At 40.3% G+C, this 17,349-nt stretch overlaps 1 long non-coding RNA gene across 1 annotated transcript in view; it reads right to left on the minus strand.

The window, feature by feature from the left end:
• Positions 1–6,469: 6,469 nt before the first annotated feature.
• LOC143650887 (uncharacterized) overlaps positions 6,470–17,349 on the minus strand; it is a 40,628-nt gene continuing 29,748 nt past the window's right edge. The window contains exons 3-4 of the long non-coding RNA XR_013159719.1: positions 7,971–8,092; positions 6,470–7,039 (exon numbers count right to left, since the gene is read on the minus strand). This is a non-coding gene — a long non-coding RNA (uncharacterized LOC143650887). The remainder of the gene's footprint in view (positions 7,040–7,970; positions 8,093–17,349) is intronic.

Consider the following 17,349-nt stretch of genomic DNA (forward strand, 5'->3'; position numbering starts at 1 on the left):
AGCAGCCAAGGAGGAAAGCAAGAAGAGCAGGGTGCTGAGCTCCCAGCAGCTGCTCCTCCAGACTTCTGGCTGTGGCAGCAGCCATCCCAGAAGGGGCTAGGCAGCCGGTTCACAGTCAGCTTCACAGTGTGCAAGCCAGTGCCCCATCTGTACCTCAGTTTCCCTGCCAGATGCTGCATGACAGTGGCTGTTGCATCCACTTCCAGGGCCACAAATGAGCCCCAAGGCTGCCATGTCCACTTCTCAAACACCATTCACAGCTGGCCTCTAGCATTTTCTGGGACATAATAAATAATAACAAATACAATGAAAGTAAATAATCAAGTGCATGAACTGTGAGCAAAGACCTGGGGCAAATATGAATGATAACTCATCCAGCAAAAATTTGTCATACCCAGAGCTTCTAAAGTCAGGGATTTGAGCACATTTCACTTTCCCTGGTTTCTTTCATTAAAATGCAATTCTTCAATAGTTAACTGCCTACAGTTTTTGAATGAGTAGAAAAACTATTTGCTGAAGGCAAAGACTTGATAACATTCACACAGAAATGTTTGCTTCTCTTACATGTGCTGTTCTTAAAATCAGCTGCTGTTCTTGTCTATACCCCACACATCAGCCCTGGGCCCCCAAGGGGTTGCCTCCTCCCCGTGGCTGATGGCCTTGTAGAATGTGAGTTATTAATGGTGGTAATTGCTTTCTGACCTCCCCACCACGGTCCATTTCCATCCATTAAGGCATTACATTATCCACTTTAGCAAAACATGAATCATAAATGAAGTCTTGATTTTAAAAATCATGAACTGCTTCACATTTACAAAACCAATTCCTCTAAAGCAAAACTTCTTTTAAACTGAAATGAGAACTCATACAATTTAAGAGGCAGAATGCAATTCAAAGACTTACACAGTGATCAAGTACATATGTTCATGTTTAGTTTCTTTTTATGATAACTTTATTTGTAAGGTCTTAAAGCTAAGTGTTTTTTGAATTGTCATCACTTTATTGCATACAGTTGGACAGATTTAGATCCTTTATTGAAACAAATAAACTGTATATATATATAAGCATGTGTGTGCATTTACACATATATATATAAATCGGAAGCCTTTTCTAGTACTCAGTGGAGAAATTAGGTCTCAGTTTCTGAAACTAAAGTGAAGGCCACTCAATGGGAGGTGATTGTAGGGTAAGGGACTATTATCAAATATGATGTAGTGTCTTTCAATAATGTTAATTTTCTTCACAGTATAAGATAAATGTGATCTGTAGTAAATGAGGTGCTTGGTATTTACAGACACAGAAACCTCTCTCTGGAAATGGGACAATGTGAGACAAGTAGTTAAATCTGTCAGAATCACTGTCAGCTTTTTGGGATAAGACATCACTCTCATCTGGGATGGATTATGATTTGTTCAAGGAGGCTTTAGCTCTGACTTTATAAGAATGAAGTCCAGTTTGAGAAGTTGCATCCCTTAGAAATGTAAGACTAAAGGATGCTAGTGAGAGCACAGGTTATTCTACTCTGCTCGCTCTGACCCACTGAAGCCCAGAGGGCAACTTGAGCACTGATGCACGTCTCCCTCAAGGCAAGACGCCTTCACGGGGAAGCAGATCTGTGTTGTTTCTATACTTGTATTGATGTACCGACACCCACAGACACCTGCCCGAGCCCATGTGAGCTCAGGGACTGCCACGTGGGTGAATTGGGAGTGGGTGTTCATGACCAGAAGGACAGAAAGCTCAGTAAACATGATGCAAATGAACATATTCATTCCTGGCCACAGCCTGCGGAGAATCTCTGTGCTCTGGCGCATCACTGACACTTGTTTTCTAAGTACCTACTTCCCAGATGAGAAGGAAACTTGGGGCTTGAATATCCCACAGTACATGGTAATGCTCTGACTCACGAGTGCAAGTCACATCCAACAGGGAAAACAAGGGTCATGTTAGCTGCCTCTTAAGATTTCCTCCGGTTCAAATGTTCTGACAGTTCTCACCTCTCCTTGGCCAAGCAAATCCCACGAGAAAATATCTCTGTGGCTGAATGACAACAAGGAAGATGACATCAAGAGAAAGATAGAGTATGGGACCAAAGATGCAAAAAGAAGAGAACGACAATGACAAAAACAGAGCAAGATGAGGACACTGAGAGGAAGGGAAAGTGGAGATATAAAACAGGGAAAAAATAAGGAAACACAGAAGAAAGCAAGAGGCAGAGAAAAAGATAGTCCCCCAAAGAGGAGGAAAGCAGGGATTTCAAAGGAAGGGTGAGCAGCAGCCTTGCACTCAGAAGTGACAGAAGCTTGGCATGCTGCAGACTGAAGGCAGGCCTCAGCTAAACTGTGATCATGCAGAAGTGGTCAGAAGAAAGAACCTCCAGGCAAGAACCTTTGCCCCTAGAAGGTATACTCTGCAAGAGGTTCAAGAGCTGAGTTGAATAGCAACACTTTCTAGAAGACAGAGGATAATCCTAGATTTACATGATCACTGAATCTGAGCTGCAACCTCACAGCCCAGGCTGATCCCTTCCAGGCAGGCCCCAATGTGGTTCCTTCTCCCAGGGAGATGCTGTAGGCATTTCCAGCCTTACAGGACCCATGACCCAGGATCCACAAAGCTGGTTATGGCTACTATTCTCTGTTATGCCCAAATACATACTTGCACTAAAATTCACATTGCAACATGTGCTTCTGGGTGAACCCAAACTAAGACAGAACCTACTAAAACTATCTTAATTGGAGCCTCATTTGTCCATTGAGGATATTGGATGGTGTTGTATATTATTGTGTAACTCAGCTCAAAGTTAAATGAGATTCAGCACCATAATAGCACTTGCTCTGTGAATTTAAGACTCAACACAGGAGGAATGAAAAAGCACAGGGCTCCATGAATCCTCACATAATAAGAGGTGAGAGTGCCTGATTATGGTAAATGTTACTGTGCTCACTTATATTTCTGGTTATTCCATTGACACAAGAGAGCAATGCTTCCCAACTGACTTGACTGGCCAATGAAATGTCGATGCATGTGTGGCAGATAATGCATGTGTGCCTCAAGAAAGAGTGTAAAACAATTTAAAACCCATACCCTGGGGCTCCTCATGATTTTTCTGGGCACCTAGAGTGCTGAGTTGAGGAGCTGAAGCCCATTGGGAGGCCTGATGGCTAACACTCTTCCTGCATAGGCTGGGTGACTTAGGGTTGGAGACTGAGTTCCTGCTGCACAGCTCTGAAGGGATTTGGCACCATGAATAGATTCACAAGTAAGCAGATCAGCCGCCAGAGCTCAAGCATCCCCATGAGCACCCCATGAGCCAAAGCTGCAGCTCCAAGAGCCAGCATTGCAGTGTGTGGTTTCTCTAGGTGTCATCCATTGAGGCTTCAAATGCTGTCTATGAACCTCCAGATGAAAACCTGCCTAATTCAAGGCCTTTCCATCCAAGTCTTTATTAGGGTGTAGAGCTACTCCTCAACTTCCTGTCCCACAGGTCGTCCCCCCCTCTGGACTGCTCTGGGCAATGAGTCTGTTTCCACGTTTGCCAGCCCCTGCCCTCTGGGGGCATACACATGGAGTGCAGGCTGCTTCCCCTGGTGGGGGGGCCTCAGCATCTGATAACACTGCTCATGACACTCTCTATCCCACACTGTTTCATGCTCACCCTGACTCCTTACTGCCTTTGAATGTCCACTATGCCCTTTGGTTGCAAATTAGAGTTTCCATCCAATCAATCAATTTGCATAAGGAATCCAATAACATATTTTTAAATAAAATCTTCAACAATAGAGCCATACCTAGAATAAAATACCAAGTTCCCTTTTATCACTCCCTACCCCCCATTCCCCATGCTACTTTTCAGTGGTAAACATTTTTTTAAACAGTTTCCAGATTCTATTCTATATACACATGCACAGAATATGGTGGTTTGCTCTTGTTTTCATATAAATTGGATTACAGGTTTTAAATGTTTCCATTCACTTGTATATTTCCATTGAACAGCAGGCCTTAGAGCTGTTGCGTAGCATGATGCAGAGGCAGAGCTCCTGCTCCTGAACAGGGGAAAGATGGTGATGGCAGCCCTGGCACGGGAGGCGTCAGAGAAGCAGCCTGGTCTGAGCATCCTGCGACAGCTCCTGCACTTCGTGGCGGGCCCAGGACCACACTTGCGAGCTGCTGAGTGGCGAGCCCCCTGCAGAGAGGCTGTGGGTGGGGGGCTGTAGCAGGGGTGCACCACGTGAGACCACCGAGGCTCAGCCCAACTGCACACTTCCGTGCCTGGAGGGTGGTCCCTTAGCACCCCGGGGGGAGGACACAGAGGCTTGAGCTGCACCCGCCCCTTGCCCTCTGTTTCCTCTTCCTGTCCTGCTACTGCAATAAAGCTGCAAGCTTAAGTAGAGTGCATTCCATCCGTCCTGTGAGTTATTCTCACAAATTGCTGAACCCAAAATGTGCGCCCAGTTTGTCAGAAGTACAGGAAGCCTAGACTGCAGGACTTGTGGCTGTGCTGGAGACAGTTCTAGAGAGGGTGCTTCACCCTGTGGAGTCAGCCCAGCTCCATGCACGGAGGGGCAGCGCTGAGTGGGAGCCACCGTTGGCAGCAGAAGCTGTGGCTGGAAGTGCAGACGCCTCTGCAGCCCTTGAGATCTAGTACACGCCTTACCTGGTGCTGTCACTTTCACATCAAGCTCCCCCATTTAGGTGTTTTCAGGCTTTCACAATGGTCAATGATGCTGAAATAAACATCCTTGTATATACATCTTTGTGCATATGTGCAAGTCTTTCTCTAGGCTAGTTTCTCAGAGACTTGTGGAATGAAGGACAGGATGTGAACTTGGCTACAGCCTGCACAGCGCTCCCATGCTATTTTATATGCCCTTGGGCAGTGCTGGTTTCAAAGTCATGAATAGTGGGCTCAGGCGCCCATTTCCATAAGATTGCAGGTCTGGCCAAAGGTGCTGGCACATACCTGGGGTGCTGCCGCTCCACAGAACCTCACAGAGGTGGCCCTGGCCTCAGAGTCACCCACCAATGTGGGTGACATGTTAAAGGGGCAGAGCCTGGAAATTCCAGAATGACAGATTCAAGGGGCCACTTGCTCCAACCCTCTGAGGGTTGGGCAGAGCCCAACGGCACCCCATCCTTGGTGGGAGGGACCACACTTACCACCCTGCTGTGAAATCGGGAGGACACAGCACCCTTTCCATGGTATCCCATAACACAACCACAGACTGCCATCTTCAACATCACCACAGACAAAGGAAGGCTGGGATTAAAGGGGACATGACAGTTAAAGGCAATTGGTAATATTGGATTAGAAAAATAATGAGTTCATATGTATATGAACAATATATTATAGATGAGTGTCATATTCTTGCTCAGTCATCTGAATTTGATTACTATACCATGGTTATGTAAAAGATTGTCCTGTTTCTTAGTAATTAAACCCTGAAATATTAAGGAGGAAAAATTATGGTGATCACAATTTACTCTCAAATAATTCAGCAATAGCACTGGGATGTGTGTCAACCAAGTGAGAAAGAGAGAGAGCCTAAGAGAGAGAAAGAGAGGAAGTGCATGCATGGCTAAACATTAACAATTAGAGAAGAGAAGCAAAGGATATGTGGTAATTCCTTGTACTACTCTTACTACCTCATTTTTCTTGAAATGTTTCAAAAGAAAAGTTAAAATACAAATTAGACATTGAGATAAGATCACACTATTTCAGACATGGTACTTTGTGTTAGAATCTCTGCATAAGGAGCCCTTGATAAATTATTTAGACTGGACAGAATGATTCATGAAAAGAGAACAAGGTAATGCTTCTTTCACAAAAGTCAATAGGTTTGAGATATAAATGTCTCAAAAGTAATTTAGTGTGCAACTATTGGCATGTGGGCCAACTAGTATCACAAAGATAAAAACCAACCCAGCTTTTAGAATTTCATCATCAATGAGCCTGTGATTTAGGTCCACATATCAGCTGGCCCAGGTGGTGGTGTTGGTCATTTGCTCGCATGAGCACAGGCCTGATTGTTACTGTGAGGGCATTTTGCAGATGGATTTACATCATTGGTCAGTTGATTGCATCTATGGTTGATTGCATCTATAATGAACAAAGGGATTGCCCTCAGCTATGCAACAGTTCTCATCCAATCAGTCTGAGATCTGAAAGCTAGAATTGAGAACTTCAGATGTCATAAAGAAGACTCTCTGCCTCTCCTTCAGCCAGCCAGCTTCTCCTTCACTGAGGGGAACACACCTTCACCTTCATGGAAGTCTCCAGGTTGTGGCCTGCCTAATGGAATCCCCACAGTCACAGGGGCTAGTGTGATAATAAATCTCTTACTATAAATATCTTGTGGGGAGTGCTGACTGATACAAGAGCCAACAACCTGGACTAAGAGAGACTGACTGACCACTGCTTGAAACAACTCCCCATGGGCAGGAGGCTGACACAGAAAGACATCAGTCTCCAGGAAGGCTTATTTCTCAGGGCTCTTGAGGTGTGGTCAAGAAGAACCATGGGAAAGCAAGAGCCTCCCAAAGGACAGAGCCAAGAGCCTTAGGGGACAATAGATATGGAGGGCAGTGCAAACTCAACCCAAACAAGGGACGTTTCCCTCCCCAGAGAAAGGGCCCCTGATATCAGCACATAAGATGTCAGAATTGTGAGGGAAGACCCATATCCCATAAGGTCCTGAACTTTGAGCCTCATCCAATGACTACAGAATTTTGGGTTGTTTTTCATGGGGAACTGGTGAGTGGATTTTGTATGAGCCAGAGAAGGAAGATGACTCCATTGGATTGTGTTGTTCTCAGAGTTTGCAAAGGCATCCAGCACTATTGATGTCATTCTTAGCCACTTGATTTCCTTTGACAAGTCAAGTGTGAGCATAAGAAATATATGTTATTTATGGATGGAAATTTTAATGTCCACCACATTTTGACACTCTCCTTTCCCTCTTCTTGAGACCAGTGTCCAGGTGGAAGCTGCCCCATCAGTCTGAGTGAAGAAGACATGGAGCAGTGTCTCATCCAATTCCTGAAATGTGCAATGTGAGAGAGAGGAAATTTACACCTATGAAGTGTTTAAAGTGTTTCTACAACAAAAGAACCCTATTTCAAATATCCTACTTAAAGATTAAATATTACTGATCAGTTTAAAATAAAAACAAGATAAGGGTACCATTATCACCACTTCTATTCAAAGATTTCTTATATGTCCCACTTAAGGCAAAAAGTCATACTGACATACATGCACATCCACTTAAAACAGTCAAGCAAACAGACTGGTAAATAAACAAATATGTAGATTTTAAAATAAAGGTGTAAGGGAAAATTTAGTAAGACAGAAACTAAGCTATCATTATTTAGAAACTATGACTGTTTACATAGAAAACCACAACTAATCAATGTTCAAATAAGATCAATACACAAAAATTCATTGCAAATTCTATAGACCACATGATTTAAAGCTGTGATTTTAAAATGTCATTTACAATAGCAGTACACACACACACACACACACACACACACACATATATATATGGCATTTGCATGTATGTAGGTGTATACACATACATAGAGTAAAGAAACTAAATTCACTCATACACCCCCATAAATTAAGAATAAGTTAAAGGAATGTGCAAGACCTGTATAGAAATGTACTAAATTCTACTGAATAATGTAGTTAGCCTTCTTTCTATCCCATGTTTATGGATAAAAAGTTTCAATATCATAACAATGTCAGTTCTCCCCACATTAATCTATAGATTTAAAGCCATTCCCATCTAGATATCAATAGCATTTTTCAAGAAACTTGCAAAGTAAAGTGGGGGCATGGCCATCAGAATTAAAGCTACAGAGAGTGATCCCAGCACAGACAGACAAACTGACACTCACACAACCATGAAGCCAGAAACAAAGCCACATGTCCATGGGAAGTTGGTAAGTATTTGAGGTGCATTGCATACCATGGAGGACATGACAGAATATTCAGTCGACTCTGAAATAATTAATCATCTATGTGGAAAAAATTACAGTGGATTCCAATCCAATCTCATGCACAAAAATCCTTTCCATTGAATTTAAGTATCTAAAATATAAAGGGAAAAAATTAACACAGAAGAGAAAATAGAGGCAAATTGCATATAATCTCTGAGCAGTTTTATAGGATGGCAAGAGCTTTGCCAGCAAGAGATTAAAGCATTAATCTTAAAGATAGTTCTCTCCACCATGTGCTCTTAACAACTTCCATCTGTCAGTAAGGCTGTAATTAGGGCCACAGGCGATGGACTGAATTTTCCATTCATGAGATGTGTGCAACTCCCCAGGGCACGGGGCAGACCAGTGTGAGCACATGAAAGATGAGCCATGGGCAGTGCCCCTCCAGCCCCAGTGTCCACGCACGTCCCCACCCATAAGCATCTAACAGTCCCTGCTGCCTGCGGTCACTCCTCAGGTGATAGGGCAAAGGAAGTGGACAGACCTGTGCAGGAGAGTTCCAGAGAGGCACGCATAGGAAGCCAAGGAACAGAAGACTGGAATGGTCATTTGACAGTCAGACAACTGGTGTTGTTGAGGACAACACTTCTGCCAGCTGTGCAGTTCAGGAAGGAAGTCTATGAGCAGAAACATGCAGACCATGGTGGGGGTGGGAACATTTCATGTAGTTTTTGATTAGGAAGTGTCATAGTCAGGTTCATGTGTCAGGTTGGCCAAGTGGTGGTACCTGTTTGTCTGGTTGGGCAAATGCTGGCCTGTCTGTTGCAATGAGGACATTTCATGGACTTGAATCATGATCATATCAGCTGCATCCACAGCTGATTCCATTTGTAATCAGCCAAGGGGAGGGTCTTCTGCAATGAGTGATGCTTAATCTAAACACTGGAAGCCTTTTAAGGAGGATTCAGAAGAGACAGGCTCTCTTCCTGCTTTAGCTGGTGAGCCTTTCCTGTGGAGTTCATCCAGACCTTCCATCAGAATCGTTGGCTCCATAGCCTGCCCTGCAGATTTTGGACTCTGCATATCCACAGTCACATGAGACACTTTTCATAGCATATGCATGTTACATATATGTCACATATTTATAATTTCAGGATATCCAATAATGCTTACAAATACAGAAATCTGCTTATGTTTCCACACAGATGTGAATATTGTCCACATTGCTGTATGGCCACAGGCACCCATCTAGAGTCTGCATCTAAAATGAATTCAAAGTAAAGACATTTCAAGGAAAAAAATGTATCTAAGTCCATAATTTAGATTAAAATAGTTTTACAAACCCTTATGAAGGTATGTTTACACAACACCAAAGATAAAATAAACATGGAGCTTCATAAATATTTGATGCAGAGATTTACCTCATCTTCAAAGTGTTAGAACCAGAGAGAGAAACTGACCTGTCTGACATGTGTGTAGCTGCACGCAGATATCAATATGCTTGCACGTTCTTGGGGGCAACAGCTATCATGCATACTTAGATGCACCTACATTTTCCCACACAGGTACAAACATGGATGTGCAATCCTGCACATCTAAACACACATGTCCATTTGCCTAATTTTAAACATGTTCCAGAGCCAGGAACATGCTTGCTGTCCCACACAGTGCCATTGATGTGCATTGTCATAATCCCAGAAGCTATGGCTGTATTTACATTATTCTATACCAATAGAGAAATCATTTTCATGATCCCCTAAAGGAGCAAATGCAAGCACTACCAGGATGAGACAGCACTTTCATATTCCCAAACATATAGCATTATAGATCCTAACTGATTTCCAAAACCTATAAACATACACTTATGTGTCCCTGAAGAGATGTAGCTACTTGTATAGTAGCATTTTATACTATTAAACAGACATTTACAAGTTCTTATTTAGAAACTATTCATTTACTAGTGTTCTATAAGTATAGGTCAATATACATGATTTGGTACAGACAAGTAATCCATTCATAATCTGATACAGAATTGGAGAAATGAAAATGTGCCTCACCCTATGAAGACATGATTATATATACATAATCTCAGCACAATGCAAAAACCTTTCATGTACATAATCCCTTATGAAGAAAAAGATGCTTTTATATAATTTGTTGCAGAAACAGTCATGTGGATATGCCTACAGATAGATGGAAATTTATATAAGGCCATGCAAGAAATTCTACATGGATCTATTTACAAACTACTATTGATTAAAAATTATATAAAGGGAAAAATCTGCATAATTCCATAATCCAAAGCACAGATCCATTTCTGTATGCCTGTACCCAATTAGACTGACATAATTACACATTGGCTTCAGCAGGAATCAAACCCCAGGCAGGCTCTGGTGGTGCTGACAGCATAGCCCTACAAGAAACTCACTCTGCTGTACTGCATATTTGAATGTGATTAAAAGGGGACAATTTGGGTTGTATATATGCTACCAGACTACAAATTAAAACCAAAACCAAAGAACCATGCAACACAACAGTGAAACCCGATGTAAACCACACACCTGTAACAGTGCCATCGCAACAATACTCCTTCATCAGCTGTAACACAAAGTGCCGCACAAACAGGGCAGCCTATGTGGGCATGGTTTTCCTGGAAACCTATAAATTCTCTAATTAAAAATAAAAATAAATTTAAAAAATTAAAATCTTTTGCAAGTACAGGTAAAAATTCCAATTCATGATCCTAGTCACAGAATCTTTATTATAATACTATGGAGCCACATCTATAAATTGTTATTCATAATTCATGGAAAATAGATCCTGATCTCACCCAAATCCATATTTAGATCCAAATTTGTATCCAGATTTTGTCCCTACTCCTATCCATTTCCAGGTCCCCAACCCCACACAGACATCGTTAACTCCACTGCATCCACAAGCACAACCACGACCCTAAACTCACTGCACCTCAGCTTCGTCTGGAGTCCCACTCTCCACTCGGGCCACACAGCACATGTTCACACATCAAATACACCAATAATCTCACATATTACTAGCCCTGCATGAATCTGTGCCTCCCTACACCTACTGGTACAGGTAAAGACATGCATGGCACTCACTTGTTACATTAACTGTATCAACCCCAAATACACACACACTTAGTCATATATATGTCCTCAGTCACACACTCACTTTGTTCTGGATACATACACATAAACATATGTTTAATCTAATATACACTTAATTTACTGCAATGACACTTAATTCTATGTATTTGCCTTAGTCCTATACATATAAATGACAGTTTACATGCACATTAATTAGTGCACACACAAACTCACATACAGTTGTGTTTTATTGGAAAGGAGTCATTGTCCATTTTATAATAATTGAATTTCCCCCTCTTTGTTTTTCCCCTCTTCTTTTTGTCTTTTCCCCCTTCATTTTGTTACTGAAAATTACCTCATGGATAGTTTTCCAAATTAAGTATTAATCAGGTATGCACCTAATGCTGTCTTTTGAAGGGCATTGCATTTCTTTCTCAATTTCGCTACTATCAACAATACTATAATAAGTATCAATTTGCACAGTTTCTTATATACTGCAGTAGTTTTAAGAGAAAACTTTCCCAGGACTGAAATTTCTGAGTCAAAAGCTCTATATTATTTTAAGAGAAGTTATTAGATTGCTTTCCAAAAATAGATGAACAGTTAACCTTGTCACTATAAAAATATGAGTCGTTTTTCCCCAAGTTTCCACCAGCAAAAGCTATAGATCATTTTATTGATTTTTTACTGCTGTGTGAATATGGAGGGCTATTTCACTGTTATTAATTGAATGTTCATTTCCATGATTTACCAGTGAACTTGAGCTGAAATTTTTCTTCTGGGGGTGCCAAATGGAGTTATTTGTACTTGGAATTATCAGCATATACACTTTGATCACTTTGGATTCTTTCATGTTTCTCCTCAATTTGTAAGAGCACTTTGTACATGTTAAGTAACTCTACATCTGTTATACGGATGTTGGGTACCCTCCCCAGACCCATCATTTATTTATTGACTGGCAGCTCCACATGGTGGAAGGCTTAAGTGGTGGGAATTTAGGGTTCATGGTCTGAGGACCAGAAGGCATGCCTCCCCCAGGGTCAGTACCTGTCTGGCTGGTGCTATTTGCAGTTCTCTGGTTTTCCCACTGCATGGCAATGGACCTGGTGCCACTTCCTTCTCCAAGTCCACTGACTCCAGCCTCGGCTGCTTCCCAAGGTGACTCCCATGTCCATTTTCCCTGCTTACAGGGATCCAGCCCTCCTGGGCTAAGGCACACGCTCATTCCATCTGGGGAGACCTTAACCAGCCCCTCCAGAACTCGCTCACAAAGGGCTCACATGCCAGTGTTGCCCTGAGCAGGACTCAATCCCAATAAGTGGCCTATGTCACCTCTCATCTCATCAGCATGTGGCTGACTTAGCTGTCCACCTCCATTTTAAAGTGTTAGGTACCCATTTAAGGCTCTCCCACTCCTAGATTGCACGTGGAGTCTCCTAGAGTCTTGGAATATTTTTATCATTCTAGTTGTTAACTGTATCATTCATTTTCACCACCTACCAGATATTTAGTCAATTATCATCCTTTCGTCTCTTAATTTGATAGATCAGGCCTTATGAAATACTCATGCATATAATTTATTTCTGCATTCATTTTCACTGATTATTTTCTCATACCAATAACATATTGATCGAAGCATAGTGGCTTCTGCGCATGTTCTGAAATAAAACAAATTTCCCTTCACTGTTCTTTTTTATCCTGTCATTTTTAGCTATCTTTGTGCGTTTATTCTTCCACATGAACTTTAAGACCCCTTATTCAACTTAACAAAATATATAGTTAGTATTTGTTCTAGTTTGCTAACTGCCAGAATGCAATATACCAGAAATACAATGGCTTTTAAAAAGGGGAATTTAATGAGTTGCTAGTTTACAGTTTTAAGACTGAGAATGTGTCCCAATTAAAGCGAGTCTATAGAAATGCCAATCAAAGGCATGCAGGAAAAGATGCCTTGGTTCCAGAAGGCCAATGAAGTTCATGGTTCCTCTCTCACATGGAAAGGCACATGGTGAACACAGTCAGGGCCTCTTGCTCATCTGGAAGGGCATGTGGAGAATACGGCATCATCTGCTAACTTTCTCTCATGGCTTCTTTTCATGATGCTCCCCAGGAGGTGTTTTACTTTTTCATTTCCAAAGGTCTTTGGCTGGTGGACACTCTACTTCTCATGGCTAATGTCCTTCTGCTCTTTCAGAATCTAATTCATTCACCAAAATGTTTCCTCTGCTATAGGACTCCAGAAACTAATCAAGACCCACTCAAATTGACAGAGACATGTCGCCACCTAATCCAGCTTAACAACCACTCTTGATTGGGTTACATCTCCAGGGAGATTATCTAATTACAGATTCAAACATACAGTTTTGAATAGGAGTTATTCTGCCTTTACAAAATGGGATTTTGATTAAAGCATGGCTTTTCTAGGGGACATACATCCTTCCAAACCAGCACAGTATTCTAATATAATTGTATTTTACTTGCATATTGAATTTTAAGACACTTGAAATTTTATTGTTAAATCTTCCTATCTATGAACACTTATTTAGATATCTTTTTTGTACTTTTCAATGAAGTTTATAGTTTTCTCCATAAAGATTCTTTACCTTCCTTGTTAAGCTTATTCTCCCAAATTTTATTCTTTATTATTCTTTTAGCTAGATTGTTTTCTTAATTTCCAGTTTTGTGTGCTTATTACAAAATCAGAAAAAAGACACTTCATACCAAATTCATTCAACTTATACAATTCTGTCAGTTATTCTAGTAGTTTTGCACATCTTCAAAATTTTCTAGATACCTAATTATATAATTTTATCTCTTCTTTGCTGACGTTAATGTCATTTATTTCACTTTCTGTTAAACTATTTCATTTGCTGAAACATCTCACAACCATGTTAAATAATAATGCTGACTGGAGCATTGCTGCCTAAATCTCGGTTCTGACTAAAATTGTTTTAATTTTTTGGCATTCAGACAAAGTTCATATTGGCTTTTAATAAACACTCCTTATAGTTAAATAGTTTTCCTTCAATTTACATACTACTTAGAGTTTTATTTGAGGGATTGGAAGAAACCAATGAATTTTGGTCTGTGTCTACTACTGTGGTCATATGAGTTCCTTTTTTAAGTTACTGATGTAGTGAATCATGTGTTAAATTTCCTGATGTTGTGTTATCCTTGCATCCTGAAGTAAACCCTGCTTAGCTTCATTGCATTACTTCTGATATGTTGCAATATTCTATTTTAGATATTTAATCAGAATATATGCAATTATTACAGTGAGAAAGATCTATAGTTTTCTCTTTGGTACTATTTATTTACTGTGAAATATAAGATGTATACAAAAAAGCAATACATTTCAAAGTACATTTTAATAAGTAGCTATAGAACAAATTTCAAGGTTTGGTGTGGGTTACAGTTCCACCATTTCAGGTTTTCCTTCTAGCTGCTGCAAAACACTGGAGACTAAAAGAAATTCAGTCATGATTCTGCAATCAGACTCATTTATTAAGTTGTTATTGTAACTTCTTCTCTTTTGCTCCTTCTCCACCCTTTAGGGACATTCAGGAAATGACCATTCTAACTTCTTCATGATGAAAAGGGGTGTCAATATAATGGGGTTGGGGGATGGAGCTGACTGAAGCTCTTGGAGAGACTGGGAACTCCAGCTTTCAGGTCTCATCCAGTCTGGGAACCATCTGGAGGTTTTAGGTTTCAGAAAAATAAACAGTGCATGAAAACTTTCATAGAGTCTCTGATGGAGCCCTGGGTGTGGCTTAGGGTTTACAGGAGTGCTGCTGGTTGAGATTTAGTAAACCATGGAAATGAGCAATATCTACTTGAAGCTTGCATAAGGCCTCCAGAGTAGCTTCTCGACTCTATTTGAAGTTTCTCGGCCACTGACACCTTATTTGTTACACTTTCCCCCTTTTGCTGAGGAAGGCATTGTTGATCTCATGGTGCCAGGGCCATGCTCTTCCCTCTGGGTCATGTCCTCTCTGGTACTATTTTTTAAATTATTTGTTACACTTTCCCCCTTTTGCTGAGGAAGGCATTGTTGATCTCATGGTGCCAGGGCCATGCTCTTCCCTCTGGGTCATGTCCTCTCTGGTACTATTTTTTAAAGTCAGATTTTAGGGTTGAAAGAATGCAGGTTTGAAAAAATGACTTTCTATTCTTTTTCCAAGTTTGCCTAAAACAAACTTGATTTTCAACCTTAGCCGCACATTAGAAGAATGTAAGGAATTTAGAAAACCAGATGCCAGGCCACATGTCCGAAGCACACATCCTACAGAAATCTCTGGGGTGGCCCCCAGGCCTAGCCACTCTTGAGAGGCAGTGGGTACCTCCAACACACCACAAAGGCTGAAGGCATGTCTGATGACCTGGAAGGTCTATTAACATTGGAATAATTTGTTCAGTAAAGGCATGATAAAGTTCAACTGGAAAGCCATACAGTTCTGTGGTCATTTATAATGGTGCGTGTTAAACTGCCTTTCAATTCTTTTATATGATATTTGGATGTTTCACACTTTTCTTAGAGGGAGTGTTGCTGAATTTATCTTGCTGAAAAATCTCCTACTTCCTCTAAGTTTGAAATTTGATGCCATTGAATTGAATAGTCTCCTAGATTTACCTTTTTTTGTGTTCATATCACTTATTTCTCAAAGAATCAACAATTTTTTTAATTTTTTGATTTTTTTAAACATAGCAACATACAAACACAAACATTCTTGCCATATGATCATTCTATTTTGTTATATAATAAAAACTCACAATATCATCACCATGATCATTTCTTAGAACATTTGCATTAATTCAGGAAAAGAACCATACCCCTTACCCCTCCCTCACACTGACTGCTAGTATTTCCATTTGCCCAATAGAGTTTAGCCTTTGTTTCTTATCTCTTTTTTTATATGCCTTATCTCGGTTATATTTCTTTTCCTTTTTCCCTTGATGCAGCTCACAAGTTTCTCCTTATTCGTAGTTTCAAAGAAATTTCCTAAAATCTATTTATCCTTTCTACTATTTTCTACATCAGTAGTTTTAAATTATATCTTTATTAATTTTCACTTATAATTTTCTTTTGGCTTATTCTGCTTTGCATTAATTTTTTATGGTATATTCTTCATTTCTTTGTATTAAGCTGTGCAATTTAATAATAGAATTTAAGCAAACCCTTTCCCTTCGAATACAGCTATGACTGTAGCCCATAGGTTAAATGTCAAGATATTGCATAATTTTTATTTTAATTTTCTTTATTGAAAGGTTATTTCAAAATGTGTATCTTATTAGTTATCTGAAAAAATGGCAGTCAATTGACACGCTGCAGTTGGGAATACCAGACTGAGACAGTCTCATGGTCCTGTCTAAACCTGGAGCAGCTGAAGGAAGCATGCAGCAAGCAGCACTAGTGACCAGAAACATTGTCACATTTTGATCTACCAGTTGTGCAAAGCTAAGACAAGTACCTAAAACTGCCCCGCTCGAATGATATACTGATGAAGCTTGTTTGTATTTGAAATAGCATTTGCATTACCTGCTACACTGTTTGGTCCTACATTGTTCATCTGTTGTTCTTTTTCTTGGGGGGGGAGTGCAGTGTCTAACATGGATAGATTATTCATAAATAGTGCCTCTAAACATTATTTCACATTTCTGCTAACATGTTTTATGCTTTAGCTTCAAACTCGACCTTGTCTGATGTTACCATTTCAAACACTGTGGGTTTTGTTTTGGGTTTTTTGCTTTGCTATCTCTCTGACCCTTATTTCCAATCTTTCTTTATCTTTTTGTTATTCTTTTTTATTTGAAAATTAAAAAGCTATACATGCACTCTTAGAAACCATAATCTACCTCCGTCTTTAATGAAAGAATAATAACCTTCTGGTATTTAATACAATAGCTGAACTATTCAGTTTTATTCCTTCTTTATTACTTTTTGCATGTTACACATTTTACACACGTACATAAACCTATTCTCTTTTTTTTCATCTACTTATTTTTGTGGGATGTTCAAATACCATATATTTAACTTTCCTACCTTTCTATTTTGGAAAGTATAATGTAATTTCCATTCCATTGCTGATTACCTTTTATTCTCAGTGTTCATAGTCAGAGGTATATTGATCAACCATTACAATTGAAAAGATAAACTTTTCACAAACAAGGACACTATACTCATGGATTATCGACAAAACGGTGTTGACAGGTCATGGCATACTCACAACTTCTTAAGACAGAGACTTCCGGGACGTTGGAGAGACATCCTGGGACACAGGAGGTAGCGGTGCGGTGCACG

This window comes from Tamandua tetradactyla, chromosome 11 (genome assembly GCF_023851605.1).
Source record: "Tamandua tetradactyla isolate mTamTet1 chromosome 11, mTamTet1.pri, whole genome shotgun sequence".
Classification (NCBI taxonomy): Eukaryota; Metazoa; Chordata; class Mammalia; order Pilosa; family Myrmecophagidae; genus Tamandua; species Tamandua tetradactyla.